The following is a 19,034-nucleotide window of genomic DNA, read 5'->3' on the forward strand; positions in this document are numbered from 1 at the left end:
TCGTATTATCACACCAACACATACAGCAGTGGAGGGGCTCCAAGAGAAGATCGTAGAAGAGCTCGGCGCATGCTCAATCTGTTTGGATGACTTTGACATAACGACTCGTGTTTTGGAGATGCCGTGCGGTCATATATTTCACAATGAGTGCTTGAGGGAGTGGCTGACGTGGAGTACTACCTGCCCCCCTCTGTAGATTCACACTCCCTAACCATGCCGAGTGGTGTCGTTACTGAGATTGAATCGTGAGTGGTTGACCACCGTTGTTGCCGTTGCATCATCACCGGGGCGATCGAGAACGTAACAGCTAGCAATTCCTCAATTCATTCATTAGTTGTTTTTATTTTTATTTTTATTTTTTACTTGGATTATATGGGTAAATGGTTATTTCGCATAATTCTCAAAGATAAAAGAAAAGGTAGAACATTTAAAAAACACGAGTCGCGTAGGCGAGAGTCACTTTGCAATACCTGTCCACTTTACAGGTTCACACTACCTGACGTAGAGTAGTTATTGGGTTCTCTATCCAAAACAACAATTTCTTAATTCCTTCGTTTTTCTTTTATTGTGATCTGCCAAATTAAAGTTTAGCGTTTAGGGTTTTCCCTTAATCTTTTGTTTTGGCTTTAATTTGTTGGAAATTTTGATGACAGCCAAAAGAGAAATCAAAACCTAGTATAAATCACTAATTAAATATAAATAAATAATACAAAGAAATATATATATATATATATATATATATATATATATATATATATATATATATACAGCGCTGATATCCTGCGCGACGCACACAGTGCGCGTCGCGTAGGATTTCAGCGTTTTTTTTTCTTTTTAATTTTTAAAAAATTTTTGAATTAAAAAAATAATTAAAATATTTTTTAAAAAATTAATTTTTAGGGTTCAGGCTTTGGGTTATAGTATCGATTTTTTTTTTTTTATTTTACCTTTAGGGTTCAGACTTTGGATTATAGTATCAAAGTTATTTAGGGTTCAGGCTTTGGGTTATAATATCAAAGCTATTTAGGGTTCTGGCTTTGGGTAATAGTATCAAAGCTATCTTTTTTTTAGATTTTACCTTAGGGTTCAGGCTTTGGTTATAGTATCAAAGCTATTTTATTTTTTAGATTTTACCTCTAGGGTTCAGGTTTCCCAATTAGATTATAGTGTTTGGTTTTAAAATAAAATTGATTTAAGTATTTATTGTGTATTGTAATATGTTGAGGGGATATATTAATGTATTAGAAATTTATATAAGGAAATATTAATTTTTTTAATTTAAAATATTAAAAAATAAAAAATTTTAAAAAATAAAACTTGATCTCCTGCACGATGCGCACAATGGTGAAATATATATATATATATATACAGTTTTGTTCCGCTACGGAACAAAACTTGCGCACCTTTGCGGACCGCCCTCGTGGCACCGTCCGCGTCACCTTTTCTCTCCCTTAGAAAATGCCACAGTCCTCCTGCCTAAGCCCTAACGCAATCTACTCCTCCTTTTCAGTTTTTCTTCTGCGGAACAAAACAGATCTTCTCCAACCTCGTGATCCTTCTCGCCTCCGCAAAGGTCGGCTTCCATCCCTCGCGAGGATATGCAACGCCGCCGCACAGATCTGCCGCCTCGCCCTTCTTCTCGCCTCCGCAAAGGTCGGCTTCCATCCCTCGCGGGTTCTGCAACGCCGCCGCGCACATCTTCTCCACCTCGCCTTCCTCTCGCCTCCGCAAAGGTTGGCTTCCATCCCTCGCGGGTTCTGCAACGCCACCCCCACACAGATCTTCTCCACCTCGCCCTTCTTCTCGCCTCCGCAAAGCTCGGCTTCCATTCCTCGCGGGTTCTGCAACGAGCATTACAGAGGTCGACCGCAAAACTGGTCTGCAACGCCACCTCACCTTCCTCTCGCTTTCGCCGCGAGCATTACAAAGGCTGACGGTCTATCTAGGGTTTCAGGCGCCGCCTCCACTCATCAAACCCAACGATTCTAGGGTTTCTCTCATTGCAGGTAAAACCCTTGCTATAGCACTCCGTCTAGTTTGACAGTCTTCCGTCGAGTGCATATACAATATCTTCTGTTGAACTAAACAGTCATAGGAATTATAAGAAGTTTTTATCAAATCAATTAACAATATCAGTGTGCATGATCAATGTTTTTATAAGAAGTTTTGATGGTTTCTGTTTTTATTTATGATTTTTGTTCTTAGTCTCATTGGCCAAATAACCGAACAGACAAAATTAATTAGCTTCACACTACCTTTATGCATGATATTATAAAGAATTCTGCACCTAATTGTTTATTTATGGTTTCTGTAGCTCTTTAAGTTGCAATCAAAACTTTGGAATGCTCCATATATTGTCACTTCAATACCATATATATTTTCCATTACTTATGCAAATAGTAATGAGGTTGTAATTGTGGTTTTTATCTAATTATATTTTGTCAATTATAATGTGATGGTGCCTAGAAATGGAAGAAAACAGAGTTGATGATCAAGAATATATTCCCCAAGTTTCAGAAGATCGAAAGCCACAAATTGGAATGGAATTCTCATCACTAGAGGATGCATATTCGTTCTACAACCAATATGCACGAGAAGCTGGATTTAGTTCAAGGATGCACACGAGCAAGAAAAATAAGATAACAAATGAAGTAACATGGAAACAAATTGTATGCTTTAAAGAAGGGCATACAGATCAAATGCGGTGGAATAAACATGCAAAAGTTGATCAACTGACAAGGGAAAGAGCACGTGGGTCAGTTAGAACGGGATGTAAGTCAAATATTGCATTTGTCAAGAAACAAACTGGACCTAATTGGGTTGTCAGTAATTTTGTAGAAACTCATAATCATCCACTTGCAACTCCATCAAAGGTACATTTGCTACGCTCACATCGTAATGTTTCTACTGCAAAGAAAGCTTTAACTCAACAATTTTCAGAGGCAAATGTGCCAACTTGTCAACAAATGCGATTATTAAAGATAGAGTATGGAGGACCTAAGGGTGTAGGTTGCACAGAAAGAGATATTAGAAACTTTGAAAGAAATCTAAGGGATGAACAAAAGGGTATTGATGCTGAAACACTCATCGAGTTTTTTACATCTGAGCAAGAGAAGAATTCGGCTTTTTTCTTTGATTACGAGACTGATTCGGATAATAGATTTAGTAGGTGCTTTTGGGCTGATCATGTATCAAGAAGAGCATACAGTGTATTTGGTGATGTAGTGGTATTTGATACAACATATAACACCAACAGATATGGCTTGATTTTGGCACCATTTGTAGGAGTTAATCATCATCATCAAACAATTCTTTTTGGCTGCGGGTTTCTTAGTGATGAGAAAACTAATTCGTTTGTTTGGTTGCTTACAAAGTTCTTAGAAGCTATGCCCAAAGGTGCACCCAACATTATCATCACTGACCAGGATCCTGCTATGACAAAAGCTATTGCACAGATTTTCCCTCAAACAGTGCATCGATATTGTTTGTGGCATATATTGAATAAATTCCCAGATAAATTAGACCCTTTGACATTTCGAAACCACTATCAAAACATAAAGAATGTCATTGCAAATTCTACAACACCTGATGAGTTTGAAAAGTCATGGGAAGAAGCTATCAAGTGTGCTAACTTAGGAAATAATGATTGGTTGTCTTTAATGTATGAACTGCGACACAGATGGGTGTCAATATATTTTAGGCATATATTTTGTGCTGGAATGTCGAGTAGTCAAAGATCCGAAGGCTCACATGTATTTTTCAAGAGATATGTCTCAAATAAGAACTCATTGATGGATTTTATCACCCGTTTTAATAGAGCACTAAGACACCAAAGGCACAATGAGTTGGTTGCATACCATATTGATATGAATGAGCATCCTAAGATTAATACAAACTGGCCAATGGAAACTCAAATGGTTAAGGTGTACACAAAAAAGAAATGGCTTGAATTTCAAAGTGAGATGACCGAGAGTCATGGTTATTACGTGCAACATGCATTTACAGGTGTTGATTCAGTGGTTTACCATGTGATGAAATTTCAAAGTTTTTCTTCCTCCAAATCAAGGGTGCTCACGCATGATAAACAAAGGGATTACATATCATGTAGTTGCACAAAATTCGAGTTCGAGGGCATTCCATGCAGGCATATGTTAGCTTTTTTTCGTATCAATCAAGTGTTTCATTTGCCTGATACATATATACTTAAGCGATGGACAAGAGATGCAAAAGTTGAAGCAGTATATGGTTTGGGTGAGCAAAATGTGATCGATGATCCAGATTTAGAAAAGTTTTTGATGTCGAGACACTCAAGGTTATCCTATAAAGCTTCAGTATTAATTGATGATGCATCTTTGACTAATGAGGGGACAACCTTCTTGGATGAACAATTTGATTGTATCTATAATAAAATTCAAGAGTTGAACATTAGTAGAGCATGCAGTGATAGAAGTCAAAGGAAGAAATCCATGGATGAGGGTCTTGGTATTATTGATCCTTCTTTAGTTAGAACAAAGGGATGTGGGAAGAGATTGAAATCAGCGAAGGAGAAATCAACCTCAAATTCCAGGCTATGTCATGGATGTGGACATCGAGGAGCGTCACATGACAAGCGTAATTGTCCAAATTTACAGCAAGGGTAAGTGTCGATTATTTCTGTATTTATATTATACTTTTACTTGCAAGAACAGATTAATTTTATTATATTTTATAAATATGACACTGTGTTAATTATCAGGTCAACTCAAGATAATTATCATAACAGCGTTGACGATACATATGAACCAGATTTGGCATCTATATCTGGTAATATCAAAGTTTTTTCTGTTGAATTATAGTGGTTTATTGAGAAAATGTAATTAATAATTATTTTTATTGTTACAGGTTCTAATAACATGCGTTAGGATGCTAACTATGGTTGGTATTCATCTATTTGCTTTGTTGGTATGTTTGATTGGTTTATTGTGTTTATTATATTGAGGTGTTTGCTTATTGTGATTTAGTGTCATTGGAAACAGTATGTATAGATTTGAGTCTTTATGTGTGATCCGGCGGTAAGAATGGGGGACCCCATTTAGCAGAGTCAACGCCACGTGGAGGTCGAAAGGTAAAAGGCCAACCAGAAGCTTGGCCGAGCTGATTATGATGGTGACGACCGGTTGAAGCTTCCGAGCGGAAGCGATACACCCCGGCGGGGAGTCGGGGTTCCGACGCTCAAGATGAACAGTATATTAGTGCCGAGCGGATGGCCTGCTCGGCCGAAAGAATAAAGTATCAACACTGCGAATAGTCCCGAGCACACGACCAGGAAGCTCCGAGCACACGACCAGGAAGCTCCCGAGCGGATCAGCACGTCCGACCGGTCGGACGTGAGGAAACCGCCGACCGGTCAGACGCTCGGCATGGAGACAAGGACAGAAACATCCTCTGACAGCAGGTGATACGCAGGATCTTAGGGCATGGGCTCATTGTCCCATCAGAGACATGCTCGGACTGTAGCAGTAAGGGGTCAGGCAAGCTCATCTGACAAGCCCATACTAAGGTATGGCACAGAACACGTGTGCACCTCGGTATGAGTGCACATGCCTCTTCATAGCCCTATATAAGGGTCCTCACCCTTTGCCGGAGGTACGCTCTCTCGCATATTGGAGCCTCATATCTGCTGTCTGCTTGCCTGACTTGAGCGTCGGAGGGTCGTCGCCGGGGACCCCTCCCCGGCACGACTTCTGTGCAGGTTCGCCGAAGGTCGGTGCAGCTGGCCGGAGACAGAGGAGAGCACCATGTGCCCAGCGTCCGTCGATTCAGCGATTCGGACAGGATCAATTTGGCGCCGTCTGTGGGAACGTGCCTGTATCCGAGAGGAATAGATGGACGGGGCTGGATGACCTCACACCGTGATGCTCCCCCAGGAGAAACTTGACGATCCAACGAAGGCAAGAGCAGCTAAGCTCATGGAGCAACAGAGACAAAAGGCTCAAGCTAAGCGGATATCCGAGCGACCCAGGAGGACCGACCGAAGAAACATTAGAAATGGGAGCAACTCCTGCCCCGATATCGGTCCGACAAAGGGGTCTGCATCAGGCGAGGCAACTGGCCAATAAGTTTCGACAAGTATAACGTATGCTCCTCACTCCACGGGTATTCGGGAGTTGAGAAATTGGGTCATAGTCGTGCCGATCGATAGGGCGAAGGCCCCGAGCCATTCGGCCGGGAGGTTTATATCCGAGCCAGGCGCTCGAAGAGCGAAGGCCCCTGAGCCGATCGGCCGGGAGGTTTATATCCGAGCTGGGAGCTCGAGAACGAAGGCCCTGCGCCGTTCGGCCGGAGGTAAATGGGTCGAGCCAAGCGCTCGAGGATCGGAGACCCAGTACCTTCCGGACGGAGGTAAATTATCTGAGCCAAAACGCTCGACAAAGCAGACCCTGAGCCGTTCGGCCAGGAGTACGTTCTCCAAGCTGGGTGAAAGGTGCGCTAAATATAAATTTATATACTTTTTGGTCACCTATGTACTTGCGATGCAGGAAGCAAAAAGATGAAAACACATCGAGTATTCTCCGCTGAGCGGCTTACCGTTCGGCAGGGGTATATGGATTATCCGAGCCAAGCGCCCGAATAGCGAAGGCCTCCCAGCCGATTGGATTCGCAAGAAAATGACCCATGCTGTTTGGCCGGGCACAAAGACTGTTCAAGCGCGAGATAAGTTATGAAGGCCAAGGTCGCTCGACCTGGTAAGGAGTTAGCCTTGAAGACCGTCTAGCCCAGACGTTAAACCGTAGAGCCGCGCCGACCGGCTATAAATAACCGCACCGTCGAGCACCGACGTTAAAGATCGAGATACGAGCCGGCGTCTATAAACGTCCGAGCGGAAGACCGACGAGCCCCGTCGTTAAAAATCGAGAGCCGCGCCGACCGGCTATAAATAACCACGCCGTCGAGCACCGACATTAAAGATCGAGAGACGAGCCGGCGTCTATAAACGTCCGAGCGGAAGACCGACGAGCCCCGTCGTTAAAAATCGAGAGCCGCGCCGACCGGCTATAAATAACTGCGCCGTCGAGCACCGACGTTAAAGATCGAGAGACAAGCCGGCGTTTATAAATGTCCGAGCGGAAGACCGACGAGCCCCGTCGTTAAAAATCGAGAGCCGCGCCGACCGGCTATAAATAACCGCGCCGTCGAGCACCGACGTTAAAGATCGAGAGACGAGCCGGCGTCTATAAACGTCCGAGCGGAAGACCGACGAGCCCCGTCGTTAAAAATCGAGAGCCGCGCCGACCGGCTATAAATAACCGCGCCGTCGAGCACCGACGTTAAAGATCGAGAGCCGCGCCGACCGGCTATAAATATCCGCGCCGAAGAGCCCCGTCGTTAAAAATCGAGAGCCGCGCCGACCGGCTATAAATAATCGCGCCGTCGAGCACCGACGTTAAATATCGAAAGACGAGCCGGCGTCTATAAACGTCCGAGCGGAAAGCCGACGAGCCCCGTCGTTAAAATCGAGAGCCGCGCCGACCGGCTATAAATAACCGCGCCGTCGAGCACCGACGTTAAAGATCGAGAGACGAGCCGGCGTCTATAAACGTCCGAGCGGAAGACCGACGAGCCCCGTCGTTAAAAATCGAGAGCCGCGCCAACCGGCTATAAATAACCGCGCCGACGAGCTCCGTCATTAAAGATCGAGAGACGAGCCGGCGTCTATAAACCCTCCGAGCGGAATACCGTCTAGCCCAGACGTTAAACCGTAGAGCCGCGCCGACCGGCTATAAATATCCGCGCCGTCGAGCACCGACGTTAAAGATCGAGAGACGAGCCGGCGTCTATAAACGTCCGAGCGGAAGACCGACGAGCCCCGTCGTTAAAAATCGAGAGCCGCGCCGACCGGCTATAAATAACCGCACCGACGAGCTCCGTCGTTAAAGATCGAGAGACGAGCCCGGCGTCTATAAACCCTCCGAGCGGAATACCGTCTAGCCCAGACGTTAAATCGTAGAGCCGCGCCGACCGGCTATAAATATCCGCGCCGTCGAGCACCGACGTTAAAGATCGAGAGACGAGCCGGCGTCTATAAACGTCCGAGCGGAAGACCGACGAGCTCCGTCGTTAAAAATCGAGAGCCACGCCGACCGGCTATAAATAACCGCGCCGACGAGCTCCGTCGTTAAAGATCGAGAGACGAGCCGGCGTCTATAAACCCTCCGAGCGGAATACCGTCTATCCCAGACGTTAAACCGTAGAGTCGCGCCGACCGGCTATAAATATCCGTGCCGACGAGCTCCGTCATTAAAGATCGAGAGCCACGCCGACCGGCTATAAATAACCGCGCCGTCGAGCACCGACGTTAAATATCGAGAGACGAGCCGGCGTCTATAAACGTCCGAGCGGAAAGCCGTCGAGATCCGACGTTAAAGATCGAGAGTCAAACCCGCGACTGTGAGCTTACTGGACGAAACTAAGGACGCCAAATAACGAGCGTTCGCAAGTACTAAATTGATTAAGTCTGATCGGCCATCAGTTTGCCAATACTTCGCATTCACTGAATGCAAACAGCATAGCCAAGCGCTAAACGATTTCGAGGAAAACAAGTCAACTGATTAACCCGATCGGTCGTCAAGTGGGGAACACGTGGAGCTTAACTGATTCTACGAATAAGCACCAAACAGACAAAAAACGGCAATGAAGGGCAAGCAAAAATAGAGGCAAAAGAAGACAATTACGCCGATCAGCTCATGCAAAAATTTTACATCAGCAGATGAAATACAGAAAGTACTGGGAAGAACTCGCTTCACTCCGGGTCCTCAAAATTAAAAAAGGCGTCCGGGATATCGTCAATCATAGCCGCCAGATCTGAAGAGGGAATGCTCAGGTCAGCAGGAAGATGCCCCCCCTTCTTCATGTAACAACCCAATTTTCCCCTATTTCGAGTTCCAAATGTCCATAAAAATATTTGGAAATACTTTTAAAATATTCTAGAGATTTTTAGAAATTTTTAGAGTATTTTTATGCAATTTTTGGAGGTCATTTAGTATGTTTACAAAAAGAAAGAAAGTTTGATAAATAAATGTGTTGAAGCTAGGTCTCGAACCCGTGACCTGGGGTCAGACACGACCCAACCGGACGCAGCTTGACCAGCTGAGCCAGCGAGTTTTTGTTAATTATATAGGAGGTGGAATATATTTAAGCTATAGTTAGAGCGTTTTGAATAAAAGGGGAATAAAAGTGCGCGGCTGGGATTCGAACCCATGAGCTGGGCTTTAAGCAAAACCGGCCCAAACCAGCTGAGCTACACGAACTTTGTCAACCTAATATGGAGAGAATTGGATATAAAGTATAGTTATAATGGAAAACCCTAGATTTAAAAGAAGGCTTAAGTTTCTCCCGAACCAAAATCCCGAAACCTCTCCTTCTCCTCCTCGCGTGCGCCGTTTCTTCTCGGGCGAAACCGCAGAAACCCTAGTTTCTTCTCCGGCGGTCGGCAGAGGGTTGTCTTCGAGAATCCTTCACATTCTCGTGATCTTCTCGACGTGGAGAGCACGTAGACGTGAAGAAGGCGCTGCGATTTTGAGTCTCGTCCGAACCCTAGAAGCCTCTTTTCTTCTCTGGTTGTAAGTTCTAAGAGCAAGGGTAAGTACTACTCACCTGTGGTAGGAGTTGCTCCGATCTTTCGGTTTTCATTTCCTTGTTTTCCTGAGTTTCTTGAATCCGAAACATGCTATAAAGATTTTGGCTTTGGATGTTCTGCCGTGGGTTTCCTTTGCATTTCGGTTGTAACATGCCTAAAGGTTTCTGTGATTCTGTGAAGGTATAGTTTTGAATAAGTTACGTGGGTTTTGTTTGTAACATTTCAGCAAGCAGAATTATGCTAGGAAAGGGGCACGATCAGCCTTGTTACTTGGTTCCAGGAGTAGATTCTATGTTATTTGTAAATTGTACACATTGCTATGTGTTTATTGAGTTCTTTAGAGTTGGATTTCTTAAGTTTCAATTCAGCAAGTTGGATTCTTGCTTTTGGGTGGCTGCTGTGAGTTGATAAAAGGGAGAAGAAGGGATTTGAATGGTTTTAAGTCTGTCCTAGCTTAAAGCATGTGGTGTTAGCTTTAGATACTTGTTGTTTTAGATTTCTTTTGAATTTGGTTCATTCCTGTGGACTGAACAGTAGCAATTCTTCAGCTTTCTTTTGGCTGCCGTGAGTTTTATAGGAAGTTGAGAAGAGGTTTTAGGTAAATGGAATAGTTTCCATTAGAAATTAGTTGGGCAGGTGTAATTTCCCCTTGCTGCCATGAAACTTAATTTAAGCTGTGTAGTATTGAACAGCTTATTTGTAGCTTAGTTTTACCTTGTTATATTAAGCACAAACAACATACATTTAGAGCACCTTGTAGTTCAGTTTTCCTGGCCAAAAACAGGGCACGAACAGCTATATATAAAGTGTATTTTGTATAGCATGTTTAAAGGCCTTAAAGTAGTATTCTTTGTCATGTTTTAATAGCAGGTTTAGAAGCCCTAAAGTAGCATTCCTTGCCTATTTTTACAGCATGAATGGAGTCACTAAAGTAGCATCCTATACCTGTTTATTACAGCATACTTAGAAAGCCCAAAGTTAGCTTCCTTTTGCTTTATTTCTAGCATGATTAGAAAGTTTAAAGTAGTATGTTTTTGCCTATTTTGTATAGCATGTTTAGAAGATTAAAGTAGCATGTTTTATTCTATTTTTCAGCATGTTTAAAAGCCTTAGAGTAGTCATCCTTGCCATGTACTTACAGCAGGGTTAGCAGCCCTAAAGTATCGTTCTATACTTGTTTTTACAGCATGATTAGAATCATTTCATACTTGATTTTACAGCATGTTTAGAAGCACAAAAATAGCATCCTTTGCCATGTTTTCATCGTATGATTCAAAGGCTTTAAATTGCTTTCTTTAGTTTAGCTTATAGCATGATCAGTAAGCTTTAAGTTACTTGTTTTATTCTATTATATAGCATGGTTAGTTGATTATACACCCATACTTGTTAAGTATATTTAAAGGACTCCCACAATCTTTAATAAAAGATAATAAGGAAGATAAAAGAATAAGAAAGATAAAAAGTAAGTCAAGCAAGAGGCTAGTACCCGACATCCAAGAGCTTGTCGTTAAACAAATCCAGGTGACCATTTCCGAGGTCTTGGCCCTGGTAGACCGAGGTATGCTCTTTTAGGATTGGTGGCTCGCAACCCTAACCTATTAGGGAACGCGCATGAGATGGTACTAAGCCTGGGCCCAAAGTAAAGAAAAGTAAAGAAGTAAAGAAGTAAAGAAAGAAAGAAAGAAAGAAAGAAGAAGAAAGAAAAAAATAGAAATTAAAAGATTAATTTCTAACACAAGGATACAAGAAATGAAATAAGTTCCAAGCTTAGAATAAATAAGAATGGTTGGTTTCTTTAATTCTAAGTTTATATAGTTAGTTTCTTGTTATTCTGCTTGATACTGAGTATGATTTGTATCTAATTCATTTTCTGTATACCATGAGCATATGCAGATAGTTTTAGTATTTCAGTTTCAGTACTTATGCATTTCATTTATGCATTTCGAGTTTTGTGAGATAGATTAGTACTTACTAAGCGTTTTCGCTTATAGATCTTTTCTTTTTCCTCCTACCGCAGATAAAGGAAAAGCTAAGATATGAAGGGAGGCGACAGGGTGGTGGTGATGATGGATGTGTGTGGTGACTGAACTATGGAGAGGTCCAGAGGGGACTAGCAAGACTTATTTATTTAGAGTTTATGTCTAGTTTATTTTTCCTTATTTCTGTTATGAAATTTTGAGTTTATGATTGAGTTTGATGTGCATTGTAGCTTATTATGCTTCATTCTGGGAGCTTGAGTTTAGTTTATGTTGCTAGATTAGTTTTTGATTTTGATATGATTTATTACTGCGTGGTTGTGAATAAATTGTGATCCAGCCGCATGTGGCTGTGTATATATCTTGTGTATTATAGATTTGGTCACCGGTACAGGGGAGACTCTGCCGAAATTTTTCGGTAGGAATTCCTCTGAACCGTGATAAATCCAACTGACTCTAATAATAGCGTCAGTGACACTAGTAAGTAGAGTATAGATAGGTAATAGTCGCCCTTAGAGAGTAGTAGTAAGAAGGGTGGTTGTTACACTTCAAATACGCCATGGTGACCTTGACCGCCTCGGCGAAAGTTGAGGAGACGTGGCCACCGAACTTTTCGCCGAACCGCTCCAAGCGGAGGTATTCTTGGCGCGCTTCTGCTAGGCGACTCGGCTCCCCCTCCTTGTACTTTCTGAAAGCCGCTCGGGAGGCAATTAGCGAGTCCTGGAGAACTTTCTGGTCCACCTCCGCTTTAGTGCGTTCAGCAGAGCGCCCATCCCGTTCGGCAGCTAGTTGGGCTTCCAGATTCTTAGATTGCTGATCTAGGGCTCGGACTTCAACTTTCATCTTGTCCAGATCAGCAATCGCCCGCTTCTTCCGGCTACTGGCGCCCTTCACGTCTGCGTCACGTTTCTTCACCAGGCCTTCAAGTCGAGCCACCTCTGTAGCCAGGTCGGCGGCCTTCTTCTGTTCGGCCTCACGGGCTTGTTTCTCCCGCTCGGCCGATGGACCCCCCGAGACTTGGAGTTTTTCCATGAGATCCTCCAGCTCGGCCAGCCGATGGCTAGTGGCGATTTGCTCGGCCCAATGCTGTAAGGGAAACAATAAAATCAGAAACCAAACAGTAGCAGGGCACGAGAAGAAAAATGAACCTACCTGAGTGGCCTGCTGCATGTGGTTATTACCAAGCTGCTTGGGCATCATGAGGGCCACCCTAATCTGAGCGTCCTCAAAAAGCTTGGCGAGCGGACCCCTCAAGGTTATCTCATGAACGGGCCTTGAAGGCCGATCGGCAGACAATAAATATTCCTCCGATGGGAATCGAAGAGTAGTCTTGACGGTCGGGTGGCCGGCCGGCACTTCCTCAGCCTCAGTCGCCTGGCCCGAGGACTCCCCAATGGTTGAAGTTTCGCCCAACCGTCGTAAGCGACGACGAGTCAGTGGAGGAGAGCCAGAGGGCTGTGCGGTGGGCGAGGCCACTGAGGTCCCGATCTGCGAAGGTGTGCGATCTGGCGAAGCGACCTCGATCGGCGCCTGTGGTTCGCCTTCTTGGGTCGGCGGAAGGCTGGGGTCTCTTCGGCGTTTCCGCCGAACTTCCCGTGGTGAATCCCCGGCCTGGGGGACTCCCAGCTCGGAGTAGCTTCTGTTTCAGGGGCGGACTGCGTCCCCCCCTCTCCTGTAGCTGCCGGGCGGCTGGGGATTAGACCCCGCTCGGCGAGTTCTTTTTTGGTAGCCGCCTCAATTTCCACGACTTTCAATTTCAGATGATCAGTAGCCTTGGAGCGCCACATGACTTCAGCTGCAGTAGAAAAAATTAAAATCAGTTAGACAAAAAAGGGTGAAGTGAGTAAAGAGTCCTTACTCATGCGGTAGGGAAGATTGGCCCGAACGGGAGATAATCCAAAAATGTACAACACCCCCTTGAGAAGCAACTGGTCGATTTTGTACCGCTGACCATGTTGATACAGTCTGACCTGGATGTTGTTTTGCTGTTGACACTGATTTAAGTTTGTATCAGATAATTAACTCAGATTAATTACTAATCCAGGTTGACTAGGTTGACCTGATTGAAGCAGTTGGAAAGTCCTGGTGAGTGAAGCCAGGTGAAAACCCTAGTGAGTGAAGCTAGGTGCAAGTCCTGGTGAGTGAAGCCGGGCAAGGGAAAATCCAGATGGATCAAGGGTGATCGGGCATCTGGTGTTGAAAAGTCCAAGAAGGAAACTTGGCATGCGGAGTCAGAGAGGGTTCGGTAGCTCGTTCTCTAGGACCAAATGAAGTCGGAGAGGGCTAGGGAGCTCATTTCTCCGGACTAGGTCAGAGAGGGCTCGACCCGGATCGAAACAGACTGGATCGGTCCGCACCGATCCAAGGAACTTTATACCTGATCGGTCCGCCGACCGATCGATTGATCGCTGCGTTATCGAACGCCATCGATCGCAAACCGATCGTAAATCGATCGAGCTCATCAGGATAGACCGATCGGTCCGGAGACCGATCGGCAACTAGCTGGGAAGAACGCTATCCGATCGGTCTCGGGACCGATCAGATTAGTGCTGATCGGTCCGCATCGATCGTGAGCTACGCGATTTTCAACAGCGCTATCTCGATCGGTCGGGATCGATCAGATAGTTCCTGATCGTCCGCACCGATCAGCGATGATCAGCATGGATCGGTCCGCACCGATCCACGGTATTGTTTATTTTGCATGTACTTTTTCTGATTGCCGTATTTGTCTTCACCATCTGTTTTTAACCATCTGCTGTGAGTCTTTTGAGCTTGCAGGTTGCAGGTCACATTCTCATGGTTAATTTTAAATTGAGCTTCATTAAGAGAAGAAGACAAGTGCTCTTTACACTGTGATTTGCTGCAACAGATGCATTTGAGGCATCAACGTTCACTGGGTTTCTGATTGCGATTGGGCTGCGATCTGCTTGACTCCTGGGGATTGGTTCGAGCTCAGAAGCATTGGTGTGAGTTCAGAGAACCAGGTAAGGAAAAAGAGGGATTGGCTGCAGCGCTGATTTGCGCAGTTTTGACCAGATCTGTGACAGCAGAAGATCAGATTTGAGAAGCAGTAAAAACAGCGAGAGGGAAACAAGAACAATACAACGAAGAAAGCTTGAAAGAAAAGTCTGTGCTGTTGTGCGAAGTTCTTGAGCTCTCGGGTGAACTGCGATCTCTATTTTCTGCTACTGATACTCGCGTGGTTGTAAGCATTTCTATTCTCCTTTGCCACCGAGTCTCTGTAAGTCTCGTGCTTTAATTTAGATCTTTCTTGAGACTCTGTTGAGAGGTTGCTCCACTGAGAAGGAGACATCTTTAGCCGGAAGTTATCCGGGGTGCGATCTACCGAAGATCAAGGAGTCGTCCACCTTACGGACACGCCGAGGAGTAGGGGCAAGTTATCCCCGAACCTCGTATATCTTTGTGTCTGCTGTGTGTGTGTTTTTCTTCCTTCGTTTTAGTTTTCCACTTCCGCTGTGCTAACTAGTTTTTGTGTAGAACTCTCTGTCTAAGTTTTTTTTTTAGGGGCTATTCACCCCCCTCTAGCCATCTAAGATCCCAACAGACCAGACAACCAGTTTGCTGCATGAAGGTAGGCTGGATTGCTTCTGAATTTGCCGAGCTCCGGCTGGGTCGGCACAGCGGTCTGCCATTTAGTTCGGAATGCTGGCCGCTCGGGAAGTCGTATATAGAAGAAAAACTCCTTCCAGTGCTTGTTGGAGGTCGGCATATTATCAAAAAATTTGAAGCCTATTCTACTTTGGAAAATAAAGGTGCCCAACTCGGATTGTTTGGGGTAGAAGAAGAAGTGGAATATTTTGGGGTCAAGTGGAATACTATGCAGCCTAAAGAGGACGACCACCCCACTCAGCAGCCTAAAGGAATTCGGCACAAGTTGGCCGAGCGGGATGCGGAAATAATTACAAACTTCCAAAATAAATGGATGGGTAGGAAATCTAAGGCCGCCCTGGAATTGGTCTAGAAAAAAGCAAATGGTACCGATCGACGGGTTATGGGGCCGATCGGTCGGGTCGGCTATAACTATTTCATGGTCGTCCGGGATCCCGTACGTCCGAACAAGACGCCGAGCGCCCTCCTCGTCAAATTTACTTTCCATACTCATATACCATGGACCGTGAACATGGGTAGTGGGTTCGGAAGAGCTCGCCATCTCGAAGAGACAAAAGGATAGCAACGAAAAAGAGGTGAAACGATTAGGAAAGACCTGGTAAGCGAGGAAAGAAGGCTCACTAAGAAGGAGATGGGCGGAGAAGATCGCCGGTGAGATGGTAGCCGCCGAAAAACGGGAACTGGATCGCCGGAGGCCGCAGCAGCAGAGGAGTCAGGAGGACAAAGCACGAGCAAAGATGCGGCAGAGGAGGAGGACTAAGGCTTTATACGGCCGAAGTCGATTGGCCTCAACCGTCCGATCCAGGTCACGGGAAACAAGGACGCCATCGGGCTGTCCATTTCAAAACAATCGGCGTCCTATCGTACGGATCATCACCGCCACGCGAGAAGAGCCACGTGGCGCTCTGTCACCAGGCGCAATTAATGCGCCCATACCGCGCATGCTTCGACTTAATGAAAAGGATTTGCGTGATTTTCGAGAAGATTTAGACAAGCAAACATCTACGTGGAGCGCCAAGACATTCAAAACGAAGAGCCGAGCGGCTGAATTTGGCATAAGGGCCGAACGGCTCAAGGGATATTATAAGCGACGGTAAGGCGACGACCGCCCGCTCGGACACATAGTCCAGTCAGTCGGACTCATTGCCTCCTTCGACTAGACTTGAAGGGGAGGCAAGTGATCCGGCGGTAAGAATGGGGGACCCCATTTAGCAGAGTCAACGCCACATGGAGGTCGAAAGGTAAAAGGCCAACCAGAAGCTTGGCCGAGCTGATTATGATGGTGACGACCGGCTGAAGCTTCCGAGCGGAAGCGATACACCCCGGCGGGGAGTCGGGGTTCCGACGCTCATGATGAACAGTATATTAGTGCCGAGCGGATGGCCTGCTCGGCCGAAAGAATAAAGTATCAACACTGCGAACAGTCCTGAGCACACGACCAGGAAGCTCCGAGCACACGACCAGGAAGCTCCGAGCACACGACCAGGAAGCTCCTGAACGGATCAGCACGTCCGACCGGTCGGACGTGAGGAAACCGCCGACCGGTCAGACGCTCGGCATGGAGACAAGGACAGAAACATCCTCTGATAGCAGGTGATACGCAGGATCTTAGGGCATGGGCTCATTGTCCCATCAGAGACATGCTCGGACTGTAGCAGTAAGGGGTCAGGCAAGCTCATCTGACAAGCCCATACTAAGGTATGGCACAGAACACGTGTGCACCTCGGTATGAGTGCACATGCCTCTTCACAGCCCTATATAAGGGTCCTCACCCTTCGCCGGAGGTACGCTCTCTCGCATATTGGAGCCTCATATCTGCTGTCTGCTTGCCTGACTTGAGCGTCGGAGGGTCGTCGCCGGGGACCCCTCCCCGGCCCGACTTCTGTGCAGGTTCGCCGGAGGTCGGTGCAGCTGGCCGGAGACAGAGGAGAGCACCACGTGCCCAGCGTCCGTCGATTCAGCGACTCGGACAGGATCAATGTGATTATAGATTGACTTTTTAGTGTGGGTGTAAAATTTTGATATTTGATAGATGCTACTTTTTTACTTGCTGTAAATTATTTCATTCGTGAATGATTTGTCCATTCACCATTGTCAAAAGTAGTAATGTAGCACAGCACACAAATTGTAGTGAATGTAGCACAATGCACAAACCAAATTTGATAGCTTTGAGTCATAATGTGATTGTAGCACAGTATACAAAATGTAATCAACCAATTAGAAAAGTAGTGAAAGCTATATTTTGTTATATTTTACAATCCTAAACATCATATTGTCGCATAAGATAACCTTACAAAGTTCAACTTCTTAACTTGATAGATTAAACAAATTTAGCTACATGGATATCATATTATTTATTTCTTAGATTGTTAATCTGATTCACATACTGTTTTAATTTTTTATTTTATGTTGTGGTATCATATTTTTTATCATTCACATACTGTTTATATTGTTTATCCAATTAGGTTGATATTTTGTTGCGTGGATATCTTGGTTGGAAACTATTCTCTTACTCTTCTCAGCATGGTGATCAAGTGTTTGAAAAGTTTTCCAGATCAAATTTTTGTAAGAGGCACAGAAGATGGCAGTTTGGTACTTGAGTTTGTAATGGTGTTTAATTTCTGTTGCTTCTTTTTTAAACCACGCAGGAGCTGTATTCCTCATTGATGTATTATCTGACATTATAAACTATTCACTTGCTCTTCTGTTCTAATGACTATATGTATTTACTTATGGATGTTGGATGCAGTTCATGTATTTACTCTTCTCTTCTTTTTTTTCTTAATTCATCGTATTCTTGTTGTTGGATGTTCTGTAGAAGGAGAAGTATTCTTGTTGTTGTTGAATGTTAAAACCATGCTAGAAGTAGAACTATTACTGAAAAAATTATCGTTGGATGTTCTGTGAATTAGCTCCAGGGAATTATCTTGTTGAAAAGAATGCCAGTTGAAAAGAATGATAATACATAATTTTGAAAAGAATGCCAGTTCTATAAAGAATGCCAAGGAATCTTCTATAAATATTAATTTTTAATATTTTTCAAAACATAATTTTCAATACGAAGTCGGAGAGGGCTCGGCAGCTCGTTCTCTGGACTAGGTCAGAGAGGGCTTGATAGCTCGTTCTCTGGACCAGAAAGACGTTAGGGGTTAGGGTTTAGGGCTGGGAGGCTCTAAAACTAACTCAGGGACTTTGGATCGGTCTGTTGACCGATCCAGTGATACTCTATTTGTCTGGATCGGTCGGCAGACCGATCCAGTGATACCTTGGGTATCTGATCGGTCTGTGGACCGATCAGAAACCACACAGAAGCTTTTTGTGGGTTATCTGATCGGTCTGCGGACCGATCAGTTAACACACAGAAGATTTCTGTGGGCTATCTGATCGGTCTGGTGACCGATCAGGAATAAGCATTGAAGCCTGAGAATCGTAGGGGGATCGATCTGTGGACCGATCCACGCACAGGTTGATCGGTCCACAGACCGATCAGACTATTCCCAGACCGATCAGGACTCCAGAGAGCTATGGATCGGTCTGCTTCTCTGATATTTCTGATTCACTTCTGATTCACCTGATCAAATTCACCTGATCAAATCATCTGCTGTGAGATTTTTAAGTTACAGGTTGCAGGTATCGTGCCATTGGTTAATTTCAAATGACGAAGTATCAGGAACTTCTTCGTAGAACTCAGTACTCTATCCAGATGGAGGATACAAGCTCAAGGAGTCTTTTTGAGGACTAAATATGTATAGAGCTACTCAAAACAATTGATCCATTACAACTTATAAAATATAAACAAAATACAAGTAAAT

This window comes from Zingiber officinale, chromosome 2A, assembly GCF_018446385.1.
Source record: "Zingiber officinale cultivar Zhangliang chromosome 2A, Zo_v1.1, whole genome shotgun sequence".
Classification (NCBI taxonomy): domain Eukaryota; kingdom Viridiplantae; phylum Streptophyta; class Magnoliopsida; order Zingiberales; family Zingiberaceae; genus Zingiber; species Zingiber officinale.